Source organism: Dromaius novaehollandiae, chromosome 8 (genome assembly GCF_036370855.1).
Source record: "Dromaius novaehollandiae isolate bDroNov1 chromosome 8, bDroNov1.hap1, whole genome shotgun sequence".
Classification (NCBI taxonomy): domain Eukaryota; kingdom Metazoa; phylum Chordata; class Aves; order Casuariiformes; family Dromaiidae; genus Dromaius; species Dromaius novaehollandiae.
In genome coordinates this window covers 23,648,227-23,674,118 of record NC_088105.1, presented here as the reverse complement: position 1 = coordinate 23,674,118, position 25,892 = coordinate 23,648,227, and the positions used below count along the sequence as shown (strand labels likewise).

The 25,892-nt window shown below is 47.9% G+C and overlaps 1 long non-coding RNA gene across 2 annotated transcripts in view; it reads right to left on the bottom strand.

Annotated features, from left to right (window-relative positions):
* LOC112993096 (uncharacterized) overlaps nucleotides 1-10,324 on the bottom strand; it is a 14,951-nt gene extending 4,627 nt beyond the window's left edge. The window contains exons 1-4 of one of the 2 annotated variants that reach the window (XR_010390203.1): nucleotides 10,178-10,324; nucleotides 8,928-9,000; nucleotides 933-1,267; nucleotides 667-756 (exon numbers count right to left, since the gene is read on the bottom strand). This is a non-coding gene — a long non-coding RNA (uncharacterized LOC112993096). The remainder of the gene's footprint in view (nucleotides 1-666; nucleotides 757-932; nucleotides 1,268-8,927; nucleotides 9,001-10,177) is intronic. The other variant, XR_010390204.1, reaches the window with a different exon arrangement.
* Nucleotides 10,325-25,892: the final 15,568 nt, after the last annotated feature.

Below are 25,892 nucleotides of genomic sequence, written 5' to 3'. Positions count from 1 at the left end.
CATCTTAAAGAAAGTGACAAAAACAGTTGACTAGCGCTCAGACGTGCTGGCGCGCTGCTCGGAGGGGCCGGCAGCGCCCGCAGCGGCCCCCTCCCGGCGCCGCCGGGGACGGGGGGTCCCGGCCGCCCCGGTGCGGGGCCCGGCTCTGCCCCGGCCCCGCCGCGTCCCGCGGGGAGCTGGCCGGGCCCGCGCCCTGCTGCTCGAGCCGCAGGGTCCCCGGTCCCCGCACCCCGAGGGGCCTCCCCGGACTCGCAGCTGCCCTGTTGCTCTGCGGCCTCGCTACGCGACAGGCCCTGGAGGGGGGCAGCCGGGGAGGCCCACGGACACGCAAGGAAGCGCTCGAGCCCCCGGAGCTAGCGCCACCCGCGGCCCCCGCCGAGAGCTGCCTCTTGCGGAGTCCGCCCCCCCTACCCCTCCGCGGCCGGGAAGAATAGACGGTCCGTGGCCAGCTCCTTGCTCCAGCAGAGCCCAGGCGATGCCTGGCAGATCCGCACCCCACAGCTCCAGCTGGCGCCTTCCAGCTGCTCCGAGCAAACCAGAGCTAAAAGCCAGTTGGAAAGGGGCAAGTGGAGGGCCCGGGGAGAGCTCAGGGCTCAAATCCAGCCCGGGTCCGCGCACACAGCACAGATTCTTCTCTAACTCCTCAGCTTTCGCAAAAGGCCTTACCTCAGATCTGGTGCAAGCAGCTGGAGGCGGCCTTTTCTCTGAAGCAGGCTTGGTTTCATCTATTGCAGGGTGCCCATGAACAGCAGGTACCTAAGACAAATAGCAGCAAAGCCTTTACTAGAAAAATAAAATCTTATGAGCCCTATCAACAGATGCAATGTATTGCACTTCCACAAGCACACAAAAACAGCGGTGCCCTGACACCACATCCAGGCACCCTTGCACCATGCCTTCGTTTTGGAGAGCACCACTTTCAGAGAAGGTACCTCATTTCTCCGGTTGGCTGGGTTAGACAGGAGTGTTGGCATGTGATTTCAAAGGCGACAGGACGAGACTTTCCACCCGAGAGCACAGGTTTCCAATGGGATGTCCCATTGGGCTACCCAGCATAAGGTGCTGCGGCTCTTGAAGGTATGCTACAGTCACCAGGCTGCTCCGGAGTCAGGTGCTGGATGCCTCAAAAGTCAGGGAGCTCAAGGAAGGGCCAGTCCTGTGGCTGTGCTGAAGCCGGGGCACAGCGCCCTGGTGCCAGAGGAGAAAACTGGGCTAGCCGCAGCGTGGCCTCAGGATTTGCAGGCCCCGAAATGCAGGCTCGGCAATTCTGAATAATTTAAGTAAGGACAATGTGTCATTAAAATAAGGCTCATCTCTTACTGATTAACTGCCACAATAAACTAAGCAGGACAGGAGCAAAACTGCCATCTCTTGAAATCTTGGAGACCAGGGGCCTTTCTGGAAGACACCTTTTATTTGAACACAGATTATTGGGCTTAATGCGTTAGGAACGGGACGAAATGATAAGGCCCCCGTAACATAGGTCAGGCCGATGATTTAACGGTCTGTTCTGCCTTTAAGATATTTTGACTTGCAAACTCGCCATTTGGGGTTTATCGAGTCACCCCTCGGCCGAGGCACTCTCGGGCCCCCCGCGGGCAGCGGAGGCCGAGGCCGCCCCACCGCCAGGGGCCGGGGGGCGCCGGGGGAGCGCGGGGGGGCGCGGGGCGGGGGGGGCCTGCGCGGCCCGCGGAGCTGCCCGGCCCGGCGAGGGCAGGAGCCCTGCGTGCAGGGACGGCGGGCTCTGACCCCCGGCTCCCCTCGCTGTGCAGGCCCTCCCGGGAATCGGATGCTCCCCTCGGCCGCCGTGGTTTGCCGTCGTGGGAAAAAGCCCACGTCGAGGTCCCGCTCTGACGTGCTGCCTCCCATGCAGGAGGGAGACTCCCTACAAAATGGAAGACAAGGATCAAAGGAGATGGTCGGTACACCACAAACGCTCGCTGGCGCTCAGAAACGTGATTTCCTCAAGGAACACATTTTCCGCAGGAAGTCATGGTGTAACTAAATCTTCCTTCCCCCACAGTTTAACCTGGGAAAAACGAATGATCGCGGACTGAATTTGGAAGAAATGACCGGAAGAATTCACCATAACTTCACCTTAACGCCAGTTGAGCTAACAGGAGCCAATGCTGCCCCTGTAAACGACTCTGCACGCAGCAAACCACGCGAGGAGACCCGGGACAGCGCCTGCGGCAAGGGCAGGCAACCGCCCCCAGGCCAGCGGCGGGGCGCAGCCTGCAGGAGGCCCCGGCCCGGGCCCGGCGCCCCTCGGCGGCTCCGGACCCGCGGGGCAGCCGCTCGCCAGCGCGCAGCCCAGCGCCTCTGGCTGGGGAGGGCGGGGAGAGGGCACCTGCAGCGTCAGCCCCTACCAGCGCGGGAAAGGTGTTTTCACATTTTAGCCCGTCTCCCGATTTCTTCTCGTGTTTATCCGGATAACCGTAGCGAGCTGGCTTGCAGCGTGCCGGGCGGCCCGACCACGCGGGGCGTCTCCAGGCCGAGCACCGCCGGTTCCCGCCCGAGTCGGGAGCGCCCGGCTCGCTCCGAGCGGCGGGGGGGAGGGGGGGCACACGCCCGCCCGGCGCCCGCCTCGGCGAGCGGCGAAGGAGGGACGGCTCCTGGACCCGGCTCAAGTCAGCCCGCACGGGGTGGTAGGATCCGGCCGCGGTCGTTTGGAACGCAGCCAGCCGGACGGCGTCGGATGTGCGCGGGGAGGGCCCGCATGACGCGGAGCTCCGCGGCTGCGGTTCGGCGGCGGCCGGAGCCGGGCGGGCACCGCTCACCGACGGCAGCGCCGCCGCGGCGGCAGCCTGTGCCCGCGGCGTGAGGGGAGCAGCCGCCGTCCCCGCCCCGCAGCACCGCTGCCCCGGGGCACCGCCCGGGAGGCGTCTCCGCGCCCCGCGCTGTCGCGACTTCCGCCCCCTTCTCCGGCCGGCGAAGGCGGCGAAGCAGCGGAGGGCAGCGACGCGGGAGCAGCAGGGCAAGGCGGCGTCCGCCCAAACGCCTCGCCCGCCGCCCCTGAGCCAGCGACAGCCGCGGCGGGGAGGTGGCGGGGCCCGGGGGCTCGTGGGCCCGCGGCCGCCCGCCCCGTCGCGGCCCGGCCCGGGGGACACGACACATCCCGCCGCCTCCAGCACGGCCTGCCGGGGGGACCCTGTCCTCCCGCCGGAACGGCGAAGCTCCCGGGAGAGCAGGCGTCGGCTTTGGTGGTGTTTGTCCTGCGGGATCTCTGGGGAGAGGGGAGCGTCCCCGCGGCAGGCACTGCCGGCAGCGGCGCGGGCAGGCGTGGCCGGACCGCGCGGGGGCCCCACGCCCTGCCTGAGACAGCGGGGCCGGGGGGGAGGCACACACCGCTCTCTGCTTTTCCCTGCGGAAATTTAAGGAAGAGTGATCCTCTCCGGGTCTTCAGACAGTTAACCTGCCGCGTATCCCTGCCGTGGCTGCTGCGCTCCGCACACAGAAACGCGCGTATTCAGATCAGCAGATATCCCCCGGCTGGAAAAAGGTGTCACCACCGGTGATAAAATCAAGGTGGTTCTCTCCCCCCCAGCCGCCGTTGCAGTTCATTAGATACAAACACCATCGCGGATGCTGGGTAAGACTCGCAATTGCACCAGTAATTTTTGTATGACAGGTCTAACGTTACTTGAGCCGCGAGGCGCAGCAAAATTAAAAAGGGCTCCCCTAACCATTCTTTATCCAACGCTCCCAGGAAGTGCAAAGTGGTGGCACGTTTAAAGAACGAGCGTTTACTTTTACAGTGCTGGTACTTGAGGGACCTTTACAACAAAACAGTCCAGATTCCTAAGGACATTTTCTTTTCAAGTCACTTTCTAAATATAGCACATGGCAATCCACTAAATAGCACCGCGTGCTCTGTCGTACAGTTACGGATATTCAAAGTGAAGCCGAAGCATAAAAGGAGAGACGAAGACAAAAATCACTGTAAAATTTACAAATAAGCATCGAGTATTTAAAATCCACGTGTGCATTAAGGTCATCCGAATAGCGAGCAGGACGCTCTAGTCTTATTTTAAAATACCTGTCTTTTCCACGGGGACAGTTGTTTGCCTCCTGACCCATCGATAGCCTATTAATACAATTTAATTCTGCAGTTGCTTCTGTTTAAAGAGTGTTTGGAGTGAATTGTTTCTTTTGTTTATGATCAAACAAACGAGCCCTGGTAATCTTATGTTTTATCTCCCTAACATATGGAAAAGCTATTTATCCTAGCCAATCACAATAAAGTGAAGAAAACCCCATTTTATGGAAAGGTATATATCACAAGTTTGTTCATCATTAAAGATATGATTACCAGTGAAAACCCTCCGAAAGTGGCACATTTATGATTCCAGGAACAGATGGGGACATCCATTTTCCTTGCAAATACTTTTGAAATTGCTCTACTGGTAGCAGTATAAAAATGATATACAGATGCCAGTGCCAACGAAGCCGGGACAAGAGGTCCAGATTTACACAGTAAAAGCTTCACATGCGCTCTGTCAGCTCTGATTGATCTGCACTATACCTCAGAAACTTGTTGACTGGTAAAGGAAACAGTGCAAATAATTCACTGCAACAAGCCAGATAATTCACCCAGCCAATCGGTCTGCTTCACTTTTTCCTAGCTGTGACATACGAGTCCTCCTTCCGCACAAAGATGCATCATTTTCCAGCGTGAGCAGTATTCAGTGTCAGGGAGGGGGAGGGAGGGAAGAAGAGAAGAGAAGAAAAGAAAGAAAGGTAGGAGCAGCACACACAAAAGAAAAGGCGAGACAAGGAGAAGTTGTTTTTGGGTAATGGGCACAGCCATCTACCTTTTCCACTTTGAGCCCCAGCAAAGCCATTCAGCCCCAATTGTCATTATCATATTGATTAAGTTCATCAGAGAGCAATTTTAGGTTTAACGCCAGCGGATTGAGAAAGGGAGCAAAGAATTATCTAAGAAAAGCACAACATTCTTACCGCAGGGACGTTTCCCTGTTCCAGTTCATTGAGGGAGTTGATTAAGTTTAAATGAAGCAGACACTGGATAAAAGTAAGGGTATTGACCACTGGGCAGTGCGGTCTGCGCTTGAAAAGGCCTGATACATGCAGAAAAGCAAGATTTGCTAAATGCTCTAATCTTCAATCAAATCTTACATCAATACAGACAAAGTTTGGTAATGAGAGATTCAATGAAGCATGCGGGAGAAAGAATTAATCCTCTTGGTCTAAACTGGGTTCAACTTTGAAGCCTGCTCCGAAGGAAAGACAGTTATCTAAATGCTAAATAAGAAACTTATTGTACTTTTCATGGCATGCTAATCTTTTGTCTATTTCATCTCTATTATTTGTATGCTCATAGATGGCAGTTGTCATGGTGATTATATCAAACCACTTCTGTGCGGATGACTGCGAGGAACCGGGGCCTCCCTGCAGCCCTCAGCCACAGACGCAGCTCAGCCAGCCGGGGCAGTGGAAGGCTGCCAGCCCGGCCCGCCCGGGATGGGCAGCCCCGGCCCGGCCCCGGCAGCCCTGCTCCGTGCCCCGGGCCAGCACCTCGGCGGCCGCCGGGCCCGGCCCCTCCAGCTGCGCCCGGCGGGGAGACGGGGTGCGGGGAAACACCTCCCCTGTTTGACAGCGTCCCTGTGACAGCACCGGCCCCTCCTCTTTTTTTCTCCCCAAGATCACCCAAACCGGAGCGATCTCCCTCCATACAGAGGTGCTTTTCTTTTCTTTCTTACTTTCTCCCTCTCTCTCTCTCTCTCTTTTCTTTTCTTTTTCTTTTTTCTTTTTTTTGTGAGCTTGCCTTGATAAGCTTTTGATGTCACAAATCAAACACTCGCCAGGAGGTAGATAATGGGGAGTGTGATCTCCTCTGTTTGTACACAGACAGCGCTTTTGCACCGGCGCTGCCTTGAACCAGTGTCAAACTCCGCGGGCTCCGTCGGACGCCGCCTGCCTCCCCGCCGGCCGGGACAGCCGGCGCTGCCGGGCAGGGTGCTCGCCCGGCTCCCCGCGCAGCCCCGGCGGCAGCCGCCGCTCCCGCAGGCGCGGGCAGCCCCTGACAAGGGGAATTAAGATTCATGTTATGCAAATGCCGAGGTGAGCGCAGACACTCTAATCGCGAAGGTTTGGAGGAAAAGAAGAAAGCGGCGCACGGGAAAAAGAGAGAGAGAACCAGCGAGAGAGAGCAAGCGCGCAGAGACTGGTTTTTAACTGCACTTTGCTAACGTTTGCAGGCAGCCGCCTGTAGCAGCACCGGGCTCTACCCACGGCAGCGCTGCCGGGGCCGCTCGGCTGTGCGCACCGGGTCGGGCCGGGTCGGGCCAGGCCGAGCCGGTCGCCCCGGCCGCTGAGCTCGCAGCCCCGGCCGAGCGGCCGCGGCAGGAGCAGCCCCCTTCGCCGGAGCGAGGCTCCCAGGCTGTCCATCAGACATCCTAATTTCTCCCGCAGTCCTCCAGGGAACCGACAGAGACTTCTTTTGCCCAGCTCCAGGGGAGGGAGGTGCGGAAAAGGTGGAGGGTTTTGCTCAGCTCCAGGTGGGGAGCCAGACAGCAAAAAGATACGGGTCCAGAAAAAAGGGGGTCTCTCCCCCGGCTTGTTTCCCTGTGATATAATCATCTGAGCACACAAGGGTGGCACCCGAGCTTTTATGTGTTTTACAAAAGTTGCCAAATTAAGGCCGGATTAGGGCTCCCTCCAGGATTTGTGGGCTCTTTAGAGGCTGGGAGCTGCCCATATAACCAGTCAGTGCTTATGAAAAGCTTAAAAAGTAATAAAAGGGGGAGTGATCCCGAGAGAAAGTAACATGTATAACTCTTATTAAAGGAGCAGCGAGCGGGGCTGTGAACTTGAATAACTGTTTGAACTTTAATTTGTTCATTAACAGGATTTGCCCCTCACTGTGAATGTTATTACTTCTCTTAAAAGCGAGGTGCAAACGCAAAGCCATAATGAAAGAGCCTGGCAAAAAGTTAAACGCCTAGTAATTACACTAGCCTCATTGAAATCTTAAAGTAATACAAAAGTGAAGAAAATGGGAGCCGGGCTGATACTCTCCCGACGACCCAACCTTTAAACAATAGAGGCGCAGAGCTCAAGGCCCGCATTTGACTTCCTCGCAACTCAGCTACACACAAAGCTGCTGCGAACTAACGGGGGCCTCTGATCCGCATGAACTCCAGGTAGCTAACTATATGTATATGTAAAATGCCTGTGTTTAAACAAGTTTAGAAAACCTTTAAAGCTTAAAAAAATCCTTGTCTTTCTGTTTTCCTTTTCCTCAGTGGGGGAAGTCTGTTTTATTCCTCTAACTGTTTTAAGTCTTGAGTGAAACACGGTGTCAGAAGTCTGATCTAATCTGCATGTTTGTATCCTAAACAGGGCGCATTAGCTTCTTCTCTATCACACCGACAGTAGATAAAACTCTGGAGATCCGGAATAAAACAAACTACCACTCCTCTCAGAAGGTATATGACTTTGTACTGATGCGTTTGCCAGTTAGCTCCGCATTGACTGTCTTTTCATCTGTCAGTTATTTCTTTCCTGTTTTTGTCAACTGGTTTTTTTTCCCCTTATAGATTCACTTGTCATCTGCATCCTTCCTCAGCAGGAACATACAGCCAGGTCGCAATTAAATATACAGATACACGAGCTGTTAGCAAGACTTCACCCTTACATCCGAATCAGAAAGCAGCAAAGTTGGGGAAATGATTGCCCTGTCAATTATTCTTTATACTTAAAACGCCTTAAAGCTCGCCGGCAGAGCGCCGCGTTTGTTGTTCAGACGCCTGCTTTTGTTGGTGTCCCTTTCGCTGCCTACCAGGCCCTTGAGGCATTACCCTGAGCGGCTCCTTCCCTTCCGCAGGCGCTAGAAGCGGTGGCCTCCGGAGCCCCCGGCCCGCCCCTAGCGGGCTCGTCCCTCCCGCCGCTCCGCGCTGCGGTGTTTACGCGGGCGGGGAGCCGGGCCTGAATAATTTATTTGGCGGGTCGGCGCCGTCTCCCGGCCTCCCCATGCACCGGGGGAGGGCTCGCCATGCTAATAACAAAAACCTCGCAATTACAAAAAGAAATCTTAATGCGGCGGCGGCTAATTAAAGCAATTAGCTCCCGCCAGCGCCTGCCTCCCTCCCCGCCTCCGTTCGTCAGGGCGCGATCAGGAGCAGCCCGGCCCTGCTGCAGGGGAAGGGCCCGGGAGGTGCCGCTGCCGCTGCCGGAGCGGGGGTCGCGCGGGGCCGGCCCGGCCCGGCCGCGGAGCTGCGGCCTCCCGCGGAGCCGAGCGGCGCCTGCGGGTAGCGGCCGCCGTGGGGCCCCCGCACCGGTACGGGACCGGCCGCGCGGCGCTCGGGAGGCGCCCGGCCCCCGCTGCCGCCTGCGCGGGCTGAGCCTACGCTCGCAGGCGAGCTCCGCCCGGCAGACAGTTCAAGGTCTCCCAAGGACCGTCCTCCTCCAGTGCTGCGCCTCCACCAGCAGTGCTGCACAAGCGTGCGGTTTTTGACCACCTGAGTTGCTAGTGTTTGAATTTATTTGGCTTTATTTTCTCATTATGGTTACGTACACATTTATATCCAGCATTCTTTCTTTATTTTCCAGCTCAGCTGGAAATGGACAAAATTGATCAAGCAATGTTTTGCAGTAACATCACAGGCTAGAAAAAAAGGCAAGACAGCTCCTTATAGAGTGGGAATGAAAATCCCAGTATCAGTTTAAAATGCTTCCCTACTCATACAGCTGCATTCATATTAAGGAGACTATGCCATCTTAACACTACAAAGTCGAATCATTTCAACTATACCCGTATAAACAAAGATATGTCCTATTTATCAGTCTAACCATTTACTCCTTAAAAAAAAATCTTTCAGCCAGCACCACTAAATTCATTAGGTAAAAGACCCCGAAGTATTTATTCAAATTGGTTCCCAGAGAAAAAGAATATTATTACTCACAAAGTAAATTAATTTCTTCAACTATACTTGTCCATCCCAGATGGATAATCAGCATTGTCACCCAAGGGAAAGTCTGCAAAAACAGGAAGACTCTTCAGTGTACGCTGAATAGCAATAAATGCAGCCTGGACTTGACCAAGAAGACAGGAGAATGAGAGAGCTGAAACCCAGTGACTCCTGCTCTCATCAAACAGAAAGGGAGCATAATTTTCTGTGCTTTAACTAATCATGACTGTTGTTCTAACTTGCAAATTGAAAGACAGTTTCTAAAATAACCAGGTCCCAAGACAGCAGCATCTTAGTCAAAAAAAAAAAAAAAAAAACCTTCCCCTGCACCTGAAAATTAAATAGAAGCCGGAGCAAAGAACAAAGCACAGGTGTAGTTTGTCTTATGTGAGAAACTCAGCACAAAATACACACAGCTGCATTGTGCACCAGCTGAAATATTTGAGTGGCCTTCAGCTCCCATCGCTTTGAGGCCATATTGCAAAAGTTATGCACACAGGTGATAGGATGGATATCTCTAGCAGGGTTCCTCAAGAAAAAATCCCAGTCTTTTCATCATGAAGAAAAACAAAAAGTGTTTCTGGCAAGGGCTGCTAAAGTAATAGCATATGCAAGTTGTAATCTGGTTAGTAAATTGCAAGAAAGTGTCCTTAAAAGAGGGGGAAAGCATGGCCTTAGTCTTGCAATGAACTCAGACAAATACAGATCAATGTATGTATCTATTATTTTAGTGTGACTGACTGAACAGAATTTCTTACAGGATCAGGGCAATAACTGCTACTATTTAGTTAGGTTGCCTCACCTAACCTATAAAGATTGCTGTACATGTGAAGTGAATTTAATTTAGCACAGATAAATAACATCCAAGGCTTGACCAGACACTGATTAAATTGTTCAATTTCCCCAAGTGGACTTGATTAACTGCAAACTTGGAGCTTGATATCACCTTCATACTAGCATCAAAACCCTTGCTGTTTCTTCTAGCAACCTCATCTGCACACTGAGCAGGAAATGACAAAATGGAGCCTGAAGGAACTGGCTCCCCATGGGAGACTCCTTGGGCACAGGAGCAACTGAGGCTGCTCAGGAAGAAATGATCGTGAAAGCAGCTCCACCAGCACTGCGCAGGCCCGAGCACGTCACCTGATGGCCAAGATGCCATCAAAGTCAACCAGATTTTAAAGAATGAGTAGGCATCTACTTGGTTTCACTGAAGTATTTCTCCCTTTTAGCAAGGTGCTTACCGCTTTTAGCAAATGATTTGGTGAGATTTTTGCATGTTAGTAGCCGACGTTTGTTATCAGAATATGCGAGGGTTTTGCCACAGCTTCTCAGGTCGGGGTTTGTCATGAGATGCATCTTCTATGTCTGCTCCGCTACATTTCTGGCACCCTCACCTTTGAAGACAACAGGAATTTTGTGTTAAATACACACTGTCAGATGTATTCTTGGTCATATATTTCATACACTTCGACCTGCCAGATGTATGGATTGTAACGCTTTCATTAATCAGCATTTTACACAATACATCTTGCTCCTGTGAGCTAACCTTATTTTCATATCAGAACTGACAATTCTTGACATCATAGCTTTAAGCATTAAAACGGCAAGACAACAATCTATTGAGTTATATTCTAACTGTGAAAATAAGTATATAAATACTGTACAGTGCATCTGAAGTTGAATTAGGAAACAGTCAGGATTTAAAATCTTGTTATATTAGCAAAAATAACCATAATTTTAATGCTAAAAAAACTTAGCCTGTAATGAAAATTGTTGGTCTGGATTTCAATCGGAGCAGGAAAAGCATCTGTATTTCAATGAAAGTGCAACCACACAAAAAAATCAGAAAATTTTTTCCTTTTGCAGATGAAAAATAAAAAAAGATTTTGCACCAACTGCATGAAATGCTTCCTAGTTAAGCATTTGAATTTTAACTCTCTGTTTTTAGTGATTCAGCTTTATATCGCTGCGTGAAACTGGATGGTTCTTTGCAGGCAAAAAGAAAGGCAAGTCCTCCGTCCGGAGCGGCCTTACAAATGCGGGTTAGGGTAATTTGTTTTCAGAAGGGCTTGTGCAACCAGAGAGCCGTCGCTGCCGGCGAGCAGCCGTGCCCAGGTGTCCCGCAGCGCGACCCGGCGCTGCCTGCGCGGGCCGGGCCCTCTGTCCCGCGGCCGCCCCGGGAGGCAGCAGGATCGGGCCCGCTGCGCTCGGCGGGGAGAGAACGGTCCTTTGCACCCTCGGTGCGTGTGCACGGGAACCCGCTGCAGCTCCCGCCGCAGCACACAGGTCTCCACCCCCCCCCGGGCGCTTTTCTCCCGAGTGCCCGCACGAAGTCCGGCGGGGCCGTGGGGGGCTCAGCCCGCCCTGCCGCAAGGCTCCACCGCGGCCCCGCACGGCGGCTTCCGAGCACAGCTGCGGCCGGCTGAATTGTCACTGTGGATTTATCGTGGCTCCTTCCTAAAATTAAGGATTTTTTTTAAATAATACATATAAAATGACCTGGGTTGTATCATTAAAAAAAAAAAACTTTTCCCAGCGAACGATACACGGAGAATAAAAACCGCGTCTAAACGTAACCGCGCAGGCGGTATCGGAGCGCTCCCAGTGCCTCTGATCGCGAATTGCAAACGCGCCAGTCGTTTGGGACTCCCGTGACTGCATCCGCGGTCACTTGAACCCGCCGTCTAGCTCAGAAATGCACCTTCCGAGCCGCGGCGGCAGGGCAGGGACGCGGCTCAGCCCCGCGGCGAGCGAAACCCGCCGGGAGACGCGGCCCCCGCCCCCGGGGAGGCTCCGGACACCGCGGCGGCTCCGGGCAGCGCGCTCCTCCGCCCCGCGCCCGCCGGGCACCAGCAGCAGCGCGGTCGGTACTTACTCGCAGCCGCAGCCGGCCCTTCCGCGCGCCGCCGCCGCCCGCCCCGTCCTCCGCCGCCGCGGCGCGGGGCGCCCCCTGGCGGCCGAGGGGCTGCCGGCGCCGCCGCCATGTCGGGCCGCGGCGGCCGGCGCGGGAGCCGTCCCACCGGCGCGAGCCGCGGTCTCCGTCTGACGGCTGTAATTTATTCCGCGCAGTCCGTGGGCTGAAACGATCAATTAGCAGCCCGGAACGCGCTGTGAAGTAAATTGTCACACTCCCTATTACAGGGCGGTTATCATATATTTATAAGGTGCGTTTTCTGCAATCAGAGCCAACAAGGTGTTGAGTGATCAGTCATAAAAGCCGCTCTTCAGGCGAGGAGAAGCCAGGTACCGCGCGCCGGGAGCGGAGCCGTGTGGCAGCTGTCGCACCTCTCCGCCCGGGTGTTAGATGGTCTCGCGGGGAGGCCCCGCGCGGGCACGGCGGCGGGCTCGGCCCGGCCGCGGCTGTCGCAGGCGCTGCCGCGGGGCCCCTCGGCGGCCAGCCCCGCCGCCGCGCTGCGCGCCGCGCTGCCATTGTTCGCGTCCCGGCGAGCCAGCGGGGTGCGCGGCCCGCACGCGCTGCTAATTGGAGTTGGCAGCCCGGGCTGCAGGCGCGAGGGGCTGGCGTTGAGCGCGCTGCCGCGGCCCCCGATGCCGCCTTCCCTCCTCTCGAGCAAACGCCGCGGCAACGGAGGGGGAGCCGCTCCGCGGGGGTCGCCCTCCTGCCCCCGAGCGCCCGGAGAGCGGCTGGCGGCCGCCCCGACCCGCCCCGCCGGGCGCCAGAAGCGGGTCACGCCGCGCGCGCGGCCGCGGTGCTTCCCGCCTCCCGCGCAGCGGCCGCGGGGCCAACGGCCGCAACGGCCGCGCCTCGCGCCCGCCGCGGGCAGGGCGCCCCCCACGCGCTCCGCGGGAGGCGCGGGCCGAGCCCGGGAGGGGCAGGCGGGGGCCCGGGCCGGGCCGTCCCTCTCGCCCTGGCCCGGGGCGGCTCGTCCCGCCTCCGCGGGCGCGGAGTCACCGGCGCGGCGGGGCTCTGCCCTCGCAGGCTGGCGCGGAGCCGCCGCTGCCTTCCCCCTTCGTCTGGAGTCCGTAATCAAGAGCTCGATTTTGTCATTTGGAAATACTAATTATCTAATCACGCCACGCTGCAGAACGTACTTGTCTGCCCAATTAGCTAGGACAATTATTAAAATTCGGAGGCCTAATTATGTCTCAATTTAATGCTGGCAAACTCGTGTATAGAGCAGTAATTAAAATCCTCTCTTTGCCTCTGCCTTTAGGGCAGTGGTTGATTAGGACCTGTCAGGGGCTGTACTGAACCAAACCAGTCAAGCGTATTGTGCAACATGACCCTGCATTGTTAAGTGTGTCAACATATTAACCTGAATTCCCTTCAGCCCCCATAATCACATTTGGTAGGAGGAAGAAAAGGGCTAAAACATGAAGCATTTTATTAAAAAAACATAAATTCTTTTTAATTAATGCTGTAAGAGATCTGACGCGTTTTGAGCTACCAAATGCTGCAAGTCATGTAAGACTGGTGCGTCTAATTACCACTAAAGGAAGATTTGCTCTCCTCTGATAAAAATCCTTCCCTTTCCTCTCATTTAAAGAAAATGATCTTTCTTTTGGGTAGTGTATTTTTTAAAACCCAGCTAGTTGGCTTCCAGTGATAAAGTTGATTACCAGTTTTTTGTTTGATGATGGAACACAAGTGAATATTGACTTCTGTGAGAATCAAACAGAAGACTGGAGGCATAAATAAAACGGCCAGGATTTAACACTTGAAAGAAGTTAATAAAGTTTAAAATTAAAAATCATAATATTGGAATAATTTCTAAATATTTATTTTTATTCAGCTCTCAAGTTTGATAGGAACTCACTGTTAAAGCGCAGAGACATGAGAATTGGAGTTTACCCTGCTGGTTAAATTTATGCCCAGGATAACTCAATCCGTTGCTTTGAACAAGGAAGCCCAGAGCCCAGTGCTCTGCAGCTCGGTCCACCACGGGAAGAGGCCTGGCCCTGCTGCGAGTTCCCTTTGGGCACATCTCTCCTGGCTCGAAGAGCCCAGTGCTGAGGAATTTTGTTCCTTCGTCTCTAGTGAGTGAGTTCTCCAGGGTTTGAGATTATGAAAACAGATCTTAATTCCCTGCAAAAGGAAGGCCTCCGTGCTGCACAGAAGGGAGGTGGCCCTGCTCCCACTGTATGTGCCCTACATCTCCAAAGTGGCCCTGCTCTGCGCCTCTTTGGATCACAAACCGAAGTGCAAATCTGTGTTCTGACTTGTTCTAGTGCCTGTCAGCGTGTTTTCCTCTTGTCAGCAGCAATTGACTGGTCAGGTTCACCCTTGTACCACAATTGTAACAGCTCATTGACAGACCAGTGACCCAGCTGGACCCGATAATGGAAAACTATTGATTTTTGTGGGCTCAGCAGATCTAAAATGAATGCCCAATATAATGTCATCAACTGTCTTGGACTCTGATAAGGAGACAAAGTATCAAAGGTGTGCTACCCGTCCTGACAATTTGCTTGCAAAAAACACTGGATACAAACAAGGAAGTGGCCTTTCTCGGGTCCCCCTCCCACCCCCAGTAAACAATGACCAATCAATCCCTGTGTAAATGCTAAGAAAGCTCAGACCAGATGTGATGGGGATTCCAACTACCCTTTTAGCTGAGGAAGTCTATGACAGCCCCTTCAGAGTTTAAAATGCTTGCCACAGAAGAATAAACATTTAGGTGAGTGACAGTAAAATCCACACCCATCTACCAAACTCCAGAGAACAAGAAACATAAAAGGAAGAAAGACTGCCAGGAGATGCAATGCAACAGAGGCCACTATTAACTCTTAGCTACAGTAAAGCAAAAAAAACCCTTGAATAAACCCGTGACACTTGAGCTGCTCACACAACTCTTGTGTCATAATAAATGTACTGGGCTTAGCAACACATTGGATGATAATACATTATAGTTAATAAAAATACTGATGATGCAAGGTGAAACTTTAAACTCATAAGTTTGAATTTGACTCAGTAGCACTCATACAGCTGAGACATTTGTGGATAAAAAGGTACTCAAGTCCAACTGAAGTTTGGGGCGGGGGAGGGAGATCTTCACTTCAGGGTTTTCAGGACTGTGACAACTATTTGAGGCAAAGCAGTATTGTGGATAGGTTTAAACAGGAAAATAATGTCTTTTTCACTAGTGTCTGATGTGACATCCTTCTTGAAATAATGTTTGCCTTCGAGGGAAAAAGCAATAGCTTCAAGATTTACTTTTTCTGTCCTGGAGAACCCCATTCTAAAATTGTAACATACTCTCCTCGAGTAGATCATTCCATTTACATAAAGGAAAAAATCACTTTCATTTTCCTGTAGCTGTGTGACTGAACTCAAATCTCACCTATACTTAAATAAATCAGAAAGTCGGTCGAATATTACCAGCACAAGACCCATGGGAATCAGCATCAGCTAGGTGCTGATTTTCTGTGTAATACCAACCACTTTCTTGCAGAAGATATTTCAATGAGCCCCAAACCCTTCTGTAGGGCTTGGGGCTTGCCAGAACTTTACTCCTTCCAAATTAATGAAGTGTTCTCTAAGGGTGGGAGGGAAAAACAGAGATACTTTTATCCTGGCAGATGCCAGCATGCATTTAATTCAAGATCTAATACCAGTGGAGATTAGAACAGCTTTGTGATTCTGACAAAAATTCAAGGGACCTTGGGGAAACAATGTTTCTTCTAATGAAGAACGACTGGCCACTATTATCACAGAAATACCAGCCCTTCCTTGATGCATTTTCATCTTCTGTAGCTTTCTGTTCAGTGGCTTCTCCCCATACATGCCTTGCACCTCCCACATCTTTGGTCTATCCAGAACATACACACATAGGTATTGCCTTTATCTTCCACCTTTTTGACAAGAGGCATGGTTTGGGGATGTGTTACATACCCTCGTCAGGAGGAAATGACTGCATGGATTACTTTAACATGACAGCAATTGAATTGCTGTTTCTTCCTATTGCATGCAGCCTAGGCTTCCTCTCCTCCAGACAGCTCCTGAACAGTAGACCTACCACCACTTGAGCTTTTATTTCATATTTAATTTCCATATGTTCCTTTCAAGCATCGCTCTTCCTAATGTCCCCTCAGGGCCTGATCCTGTGAGAATAAGTATGTAGCACCTGAAAGTGCTAAGCAACGCTGTATGAGTTACTGATTATTTAGCTCAGCACCCAAACCTCTGTGGCTTTTGCTTTTTTAATGATTATTTTGAATTAGATGAGATGTAAACTCTTGCAGCTTTTTGTTTTTTCCAAAAGAAAAACCCAGAACATTTTCCATTAGTTAGAACAAGGAACTCAAATCCTCCCCACCCCCATCTCCAAAGAGTTTTTCACGGCATCAGAAATGCATTGGTGATGCTCAAACCCAAATGTTTTGTCTCTGGAGTCTCAGTTCAATTCTCAACTCCTTTTTCTTCCCATCTGCCAGAACCCCAAGTCTTGTGTTAAGCCGGGCAGAGATAACATCTACACACTCCTCTCTGCCTGAGTACAATGTACATATTCAGGCCTTTAGATAGCAAGCTCCCAGGACAGGGCTTTTGCTCAGTAGTATTACTGTTGTCATATTTTCCCTGTTGTAATGTTCCATGTACATTTAGGTCATTTATAAAATATAATTAACAGACCTACTGGATTCCACAATGGCACAAAGAGGGGAATAATAAAAGTAGAATAACCATGTACATTTGCTTTCCATAGCCATGTTGGCCATGACGGCTGACTCCCAAATACTAGATGAATAATAAAAATGAAACACAAATCTGAATATTTAAGAAGTATAGCAAAGCTGTCCATAGTTCACTTTCACTTAATGGAATTCACAACACTGTTAAGCTTTTCCATCTGAAGACGTTGATCCTCTCTGCCCTCACAGCACACCTCTCTTCATTCCAACGATTATACTTAATGAAAGTGTAGTAATTTTATGATCTGCTGGCAAAGAAAGTATCTAAACACACTAAACCCTAAACTCCTGCAAGCACTTTGTGCCCCTCATATTTTCAATTAAAGGCATTAACTGAATATAGACTTCCACTTGTTTATTAAATTGTTTCTAAATCAGTTTACATACGTACCCTATAGCATTCAGTACTCTGGACTCAAGTCCAGAGTATGTCAATACTACGTGCACTAACCTAGCTGACCCAGCCTGTTCTCAGATAGCAGCATATTTTACAGCTGCGGCCATGCAGTACTGCAGCAAAATCATGGGTACTTCCTTTCACTGCATGCAGCTGTATTGTTGGAACTCCATTTGGGCTGTGATTTTTATAGGCAACTGCCCTCTGACACAGCCCAAATTATGTTTTGAACATTTCCGAATAGGTTTTTGCTAACAATTGATTCTTCTATAAAACAATTGAATGAAATTAAAAAGAGCAAAAACCCACATTCAGATCAATCTGAAATAATACTTTTCAGTTTTCTTTGCTGAAACAAAACAAAACCTTTAAATTTTGCATCAAGGAAAGTGCTTTGTTTGAGCCAAAATGTTTTATTTCAGGCACTTGCAATAAAAAAAAAATTAAAAAACAAAGGAAATAAGAGGTTAGATTCACCACAGCTGCTGTCATTCCTCTTTTATCCACTAACCCAGTAATTAGGGCACTGACCCAGGATGTGGGAGATCCATGTTCAATCCCTTCTCTGCCTGAAGGGATTTGAACCTCCATCTCTCATCTCGGAGGAGAGCGTTACAAGCAGTGCACTAGCGGGGCAGCTCGCTTTGTCTCCTTTTGTCTCTGTTCCCTCTTGGGCAGGCGTTTGGGCGTTACCTGGATCTGTGAGTGCAATCCAGGCACCCCAGCTCATGCAGGAGCAGCTGAAGTGCCAGCCTGTGGCACTCCTGTACGTCTGCCCTGCAGTTTGGGGAGTGCTGAGGTATTCTGTGACAAGTAGAACTGCAGATTCAGATTCAGTAGATTAAAAGCATCTCAAATGCATCACACCACAGCGGCTAAGGTATATCCCAGGACACAGGTGATCGGGCTATCAACAGCTGAAGCAGAACCTGGGTCCCCCTTCCTGGCTATGGGTCATAATCACGGGGCTACTGCATGACAGGGGGCCAGAAACCCAAACATCATGGCTTCATTTTGTCACTCTAGATTCAAAAAACAAAAAAATGCATTTACTGAGCCAACCTGAGTCTGCAAATAGTTTTAGTAAAAATCATTTTTTCCCAGTAAATAAGCAATGTGCTAAACAATTGTTGCCCAATTCTAATAAATATTATACTTGTCTAAACCTAAATCTCTTCTCACTCTTCTAACCACACTTCTCTACAATTTTCAATTACTCCCCTAGTCAGTTTTTATCTATTGTGTTTCCTGTGATGTTAAAGATTGATGTAAAGAAGAATTTTCAAATACACAGTTACCACTTTCTTGTTACCTTTTTTGTACCTTTTAATCATAATTAGTTTCATAAGCAGCTTACACTAGCCCAGGAATTAGTTTTAGTGTTGAGTATAGAACTAAACGTTTCAAACCACCAGTCCTATGCACAGCATGCAAGGAAGCTTTTCACACAATAGTTAATATGCATCATTTTCCACTATCACCAGTGAAATCAACTGAAGTCTTGTTTTGTATTAGGAAAATTTGACACTTCAACTCTACTTTTTTTCAGTTTTTAGGTTATCATCATCATTTTAATAATTACTATTTAAAATTGTTTTCTACTATAGATTTCTATAGAAAGGAATGTCCTACGTTGTTCAATTTCTGCTCTTTTATTTCTAGAAGGTAAATAAATTACCTGGCACTTCTTATGAGCAGATCTTGATTACCATGTAGAAGTCTATCATTTCTCAGTATTTGATAATCTTTTATTACAGCTGACCTCTGGGGACTCTCTAGACAAGTGGCCACACGAAGTCACAGTCAGAGAAGTGGATTCACTCATTCAAGTGTGAGAAGGACTCCTTTGTGATGAACATTAAATAAAAAAGTACTTTCATCTTGCTTTAGGAGCCTCTAGCACAGCATATTTATGGAATAATAAAACAGGGCTTCAGGCCTTTCATACTCTTACATCAGTAACATTATTCTCCTCCTATCATAATTATATGCTCTATACACTATATAATTTAGTGTGTCTAGCTTCTCATAGCTAATGGCCTCAAATACTCTAAATGAAATAAATTTTATAAGGTACTGTTATCACACAAGAAGAAAATCACGGCACAAAACCAGCTGAAAATAACCCTGTGAAAACAACTCTTTTTTTTTGCCCCTCCAAAAAAGTAATTGTTAACCAGCCACATCTTGTCAGGCTGTTTGTACATCCCATTTATTGTTGCTCAGTACAAACCATCACTCTGATTATTACTGTTTATTTATATTACTGACTAGAGACTTCAGATGAAAACCCTAGTACCAAAAGCTATACAGATACAAAACTAAGATGCTTCCCTTCTCAAAGAACTTTATTCTTAAGAGACAGAACAGACAGAAGGTGGGAGGGCAGAATAAGACATGTAAGTACAGTGATCAGAGAGCTGACAGTATGCTCAAATAAAGGAAAAACTGTTTCCAGAATTAACTTTGTATCTCCTTTACGCTGATTTTAGAAAGGACAAAAAAAACCTTCAGAGTTACTATTAGACTTGAAAGCATAGAATGAAGCACAGAACTTCTGGGGAATAACATGAATCACAATCCATCAAGGTAACCTCAGACCTTCATCTCAAAAGTAATAAACATCTGGGTTTTTTTATACCCACTTAAGTCAGTGGGAGAATGCTATTGTAAATTATTTGTATTTCCTGTACAAATGTGTATGTGAGTGCATGTATATACATATATATGTTCAATATTTCATTTAATTTTTGTATCAAGCAAAATACATTAAATGGGACAGAAACAGTAACAGCCTTTCTTCTCATGGTATTTTTATTCTGAAATTATGGAAGAGATTAAAAAAGAAGATCTCATGCTATTTTGAGTCATAAATGGTTCTCTTTGGCAATGAAGGTTCAGAGCAACTGCGAACACTAAAGGAAGCCTCAGGTGCCCTCGAACCCAAATCCACAGCCCCAGTTTGTGCACTCTCAAAGCGCAGCACAGCAAGGTTATACGCACAAGCTGTGGGCACGCAGCCTACAGCCCTAGTGCTTTGAGCCTGTTGTGTGTGCAACATGAGAGCAGCGTAAAACAGCCACAGAGCCAAACCTGGCTCCCCACAATTCCCCCTCAGAAAGGAAGAAACTCAGATGCTGACAAGTCACGGCACAGATTTACCAAGGTCCCTCTCTCCTTGCCCCCCTGTGCCTGTCCTTTAGCCCAAAGGAGGCTGGGCATCATTTCTGCGACAGCACTGATGCTGTGCTTCAAGTTGTCCTTGAGAACAACTCCAGAAAGGAAGGAAAGCCACGCTACTCCCTCTCCCGTATCCAGCTCTACCAGCTACGTCCAAGTGCAGTCTGACAAGATTCACAACCACAGCCTAGGAGTCCATCCACAAAATCACATGACAATGAACTAGCGTGATCTTATTGGCATCCTTCTTTGAGGTGAAGTGTAAAATGTTAAGTCGTTCACTGGTTAGTGAAAATCCCTGTAAAGGACATCCCTATTTCTAACCCCATATGGGGCACTTCAAATTTAGTCTCACTTGGAGCACCAGCTGCTGTAATTACTTCATCCTGATCTTTTATAAGGTGCGTTAGATGAGCAAATACTACATCTATAGCAGTGACAAATATTATTCTTTAATTGTATCAATGACATTTTTATTTTCAAGGTTCAAGAATCCTCTTCAGCAGGCCTATTTTATCTTTTAACACTACCTAAGAGCCTTAGTGAGGACTTCCTAGGATGCTTTCACTTGTATCTGTTTATGATAAGACTCCACTACATACGGCCAGGAACATTTCTTGCCCATCTGCTCCATAAATTTCTCTGTAAGGCTTATTGTAGGACACAGTAAATGAGTTATATAGTTGGTCAGCTGTTGCTTTCCATTTTTGTTGCAGTTGCTTAATATATTGCAGATAGAGCCCATACCTGCATCAGCCTGTTTGATATAATTTCCATCTGAATGAAACTATTAGATAGGGCATTTGAATTACTGCACTGCATTATTTATCCTAGTCATATACAGCTGCTGGAAAGGATCTTGAGGTCTATAAGTTACTTTATTCTAATGTTATATGAAAGAGATGCTTTTCCCTTAATTCCCTTGGCATATTTAACACTGCCTATGACAATTAGAAATGCAATGACCTGGAGACTGATTATCCAGCATGTTTACTGACAATTTTTCAGACCATCCTTTTTTTGTCCTCATAATTGATGTATTATTTCCTCCCACCATCCTCTTGGAGTATGAAGAAAACTCTTGGAGTATGAAGAAAAGTCACTCTTTACTAACTTTCTTTAAGAACAGCAGCAGTAACAGGACAACTGGTTGTGCAGAAATAACTGCACATCCCACATGCATGTAGAAGTATAAGACAGAAAGCCAAGGTTCTCCATCGTCCAGAGATACACAGCAACATCATGTTAGTCTTCTCCTTTACTCCAGATCACACCTGGTGGAGCTCAATCAGCTAATTTGAGTCTTCTCTTGATCCTGCTCATTTCAGAGCATTCATTATGCTTGAAAATCAACATATAACAGCAAAATACATCGTAAAGGAAGAGGAACAACCTAAAATCAGGAAAACAAGCTTGTTTTCTGAGCAGCAGCCGTGCTGCCACCCATTTAATTTCACCAACGTCTACCTTTCTTTGCCCTAGACCCAATTTATGACATTAATTGTTCTGGAACAAAAGGAACAAGAATAAGCTGGTGTACCTCCTGCTCTGCCAATGTGCTGGCCTTGGAGAAGGGCACAAGGCAGATTTCCAAATGCCAGGTTGGCCCACGCTTCCTCCTGGAGCACGGCGAGGATGGACGGGAGTCCTTGTGCTCATGACCACCATGCTACCACGATAGAATGGTATGCAGCTTTTAGCCTAGGTACTGCTGATTTTTCTGGGCAGTGGTCCTGTTTGACTGATTAGCTTCCCAGATTTCTTTATCACCAAACCACCGTCTGTAGCCAAGACTCTTTGCTCCCTTAGGGGAGCAAATTCCCTTAGGGAGTTTCCCATGGTAAAAGCTTTTGCTGCTTCAGCCCAAGGGGGAATAGGAAACACCTCTCTTTCTTTTTGCCTTGTTTGTGCTAAGAAGCAAGAAGAAAACATGAATAGACTATATCTGGCTTGCATAACCACTGGCAATGTTGAGTGTTTCACAGTTCTCAGCAGAACCAAGAAGATTGTTCTAGAGAGCTCTAGCATCTGCTAACATTTACTTTACTGATGGATTTGGGCATTTATCTGTTCAATTGCTTTGATGTGTAGGTTTTCTGCAACTCTAGTATCTCATTTGCCTTTAAATTGTGCCTTTCATCTCTGCATTTTGTCCTCTATATAGGTGAACATCTGAAACCCACTTACTTTCCAAAACAATATTTAATGCTTGTGATTTCTGTAACTTATCCAGGTATTTGTTTACTTCACAGAAGAGTTTTGAATAACAAAAATTGTGTGGCCCAAATAAAGCCCTACAAATGCTGCCTATACCTTTTATGCCATGCAAGAAAACAATAATTTTTCTTTTTTTAAGTGATACTTTCAGGAGAAGAGAAATGTAAGGGGGAAACAGCAGTGACCAAGAGAACAGTTGAAAAGAAAAGCAGAGAGCAAAGTAACTGAGATCAATTCTCAAAGAAAGAAGTTACTTCCTGGAAAGTTAGCATAATGTTTTGGGCTGAGATTTCAAAAAAGGTGACTGACTGCCTTGCATGCTGCTTGTGATGGTCTCTCTTCAAGGATCAGAATAAAATAAGTAAAGCCACTATTCTTTAGAGAACAGCAACACACACACACACACACACACACACACACACCAGATTTTGGGAACATTTAGGCAGATAACAGGGAAGTTAAAAAATGGAAATAAATAGCTCACCACCACCACCACCACCCCGCTATTCACACAATGGGCAGAAGAAACTAGACCATTACCAAAAACAGAGTTAAGATACAGACAATAGGAGAACTAGTGCCTTTTTAAAGAATTTAAAAGCAGAACTCTGCCAAATGGGACCTATGAAGAAGGAAAATTCATCTTGCACACCCTTACCATTACTAGGCTTTTTGAGCTTTGGATGCAAATTGCACCTTTCCTAACCACCCTGAACAAGAGTATAATGCTTCTCTGCAACCCACGTCATCCAGCAAAAATGTCACCCACTGCACTTGTGAATAAAAGCACACGAAGAAGGTTTATAGGCGTGTGTCTGAAATACACTATACCTTGGTTTTTGAACAACATACTCCCACATGATGTGAAATTAGGGCCATATTCAAGCTTTTGTTATGAAAAGATGATGTGCCTATGTTTAAGCAAATTTGGTATGTCCCACAGGGCTACGTGTCATTCGCTGAGCTGTGCTGCTGGAGCCAGAGCCAGATGGCTGATGCAGAAGTCTTTTGCAGGGATACATCTCTATAGAGGATGATGTCGCACTGTACTTGGTGACCAGGCTGTCACTGAATGCAACTCCGTCACGGTATTTAAATCACATTAAAGCTTTCTTTTATTACATACCCCCTTGTGGGTTTGTCTGGCTACATTCTAATTACTAGCCTCACTGCACTACACGGATGCTCCACTGCTCACTATCCCTCCTGTTCTATGGGAAATTACTGTATTTTGCACAATCCTAATGAAAATACTCCAATCAGATAACTCTCACCTTTTTCTCTTGCATTTCACATTTTACAGCATAAGTTGTCTCTTGTTTGGGGGAGACAAAATATTCAGGTATACATTCATTTTTAGAAACTGCAGAGACACCTGTTAAAGCTTCCCAAAGTAGAGTTCAAATGATTACGTTTGCTATTTTCTTACATATTAGCTGATCTTCAAATATCAAAATATTTTTCCATGAAGGAAGTCAGATGTCAGCTACTCCTGTTTTTCAAAAATATTATATTTTTTGTTTCTTGTTCTCCACCTGTTGACTTACCAAATAGAATATCTTAAATGAGATGCATTTCACTAACTTCTAAGGGCTTGTATGATCTTTTTCTGAGCAATCTTTTTTAGCAGTAGGCACAATCTATCTCTGTTGCCCATGTATTTCCTGACTCTGATTTGGTCAGAAGTCACCGGACTTTAACGGAGAACATGATGTTCAGGAAAGGGCAGGGAGCAGGCTCTAGCTTTGTGCAGTGTGTCCCCAGCACTGCCACCGCCACAGCTCTGCCAGTCCAGTCTCCATCTTCCAATTTCAGCCCTAACCATACCTGAGTAACAAGCTGATTTCACACTTTCTTGTTGTTTTCATCACTTTCCAGCTGAATAAGATCAAAATCATTTTGACTCTTAATCAAGGCAAAATGCCAACACGGTACAAGGATACATTGATACTTACTTCCTTTGGCTTAGTTCCTAAGTATAAAACTGGAGGTCAACATCATCAGCCTGTGAAAGCAGAGCACTTCAGGTGGGGAAGCAGCCAGATCCACTCCAGTGAAGAGAGGTACAAGTTCTCAGTTTTCCAAGTCTGTCTAGAATAACCATGGGCTTTTCATTAGAACCTTTTTTTGTTAAAAGCTACCAACTAATACTTTCCTAGGGCTAGGGGGAAGGGTCAGAGAGAGAAAGGGCATGCAGGGAAAGCTGGAAAAAAGTAGGGGAAGCGTTTCTATTATCTATGTTGATAAATGAGCTCTCAGAGACAGCAGTGAGTATTAGCACTGACTGCAGACAGCACATGCTACAGTTTGCTGGCAGCTGGAACATGAAGCAGTTGAACTTTTGAATACATATGGTTTAATTTTCAGCAACTGCTTGATTTTTTTTTTGATCCCGAAAAGATCGGAGTTCCCTCTCTGTGCACAATAATAACAGTAACATCAGAACTGATTGGTCACTTAGGTCAAATTCTTCACAAATAGAAATCTGAAATAAAGCACCTAAATTCAAAATCAGGCTTGACAGTTAGAGATGCTGAGCTCTCACCGGCCATTCCCGTCTCTCTCTAAAACCAGGAGAATAGCTAAGTGCCTGGCACTAGGTAGCCAAGATTGACATTTTCAGTCTGTCAAGGCAGCAAGGACCTCTGAAATCTGGAAGATGACGACAAGATAAGCACGTTATTGCTTCAAATAAGAAAAAAAAATTCCATTGTAGATATAGCTGCCACAGTAGTATGCATCAAATAAATCTAGTATGTAGGCAAAACAATCTCTCTCCTGCAACATCCCTGCTACTTTCAGTTTCTAAGGTAACATGAAGAAGATGTATTTTGTATCATCATACAACATCTATAACCCATGCACAACACGTTATAGTATGGGAAATTTAAAATCAGGGTTTTCCCATCCTCTCCCCACCCTTTATTGAATTATGTGCCAGCTGCCACATACTGCAAGAAATTATGCTAACCTGCAGGTTGCTGATTTTGTTTGCTGCTAACAGCAGGGGGGTGGGGGCAGAGAGGGGGAGTTCAGATTTTCAGCTGGAAATGTGCCAAGGGTCTGAAATCACAGTTTAATTTCATAAGGAGAATTTCATGAAATCTATTGTGTTCATTATTTACTGGTACATGTGCTGAAATTCTTGATCTTCAAAGTTTTCACCATTTTTTAATAGATACCTCTGTTTCCATTTGCTCAAAGGAGCTAACCAGCTGCTCGTTCACAAAGATCATTCAAGCAAATGCCTCATTTTCTAAATAATTTCCTGTTTTCAGGCTGTCAAGAAATAAAGAATAATAGAAAAAAAAATCAACCTACCTTTGCATAAACAAAATAGGAACACTGTGCCAGGAAAATAAAACGTTCAGTTTTACATATGCAATCATTCTACATATGGTAACGCGTTAGGTAAAATGCTAGCTCTAAACACTAGAGTGAGCTCTAGAAGTCACGATGGGCAAATTGTATGATTTTGGCTTTGTTTTTTTCTATTTATTTTCTCTTCCAGA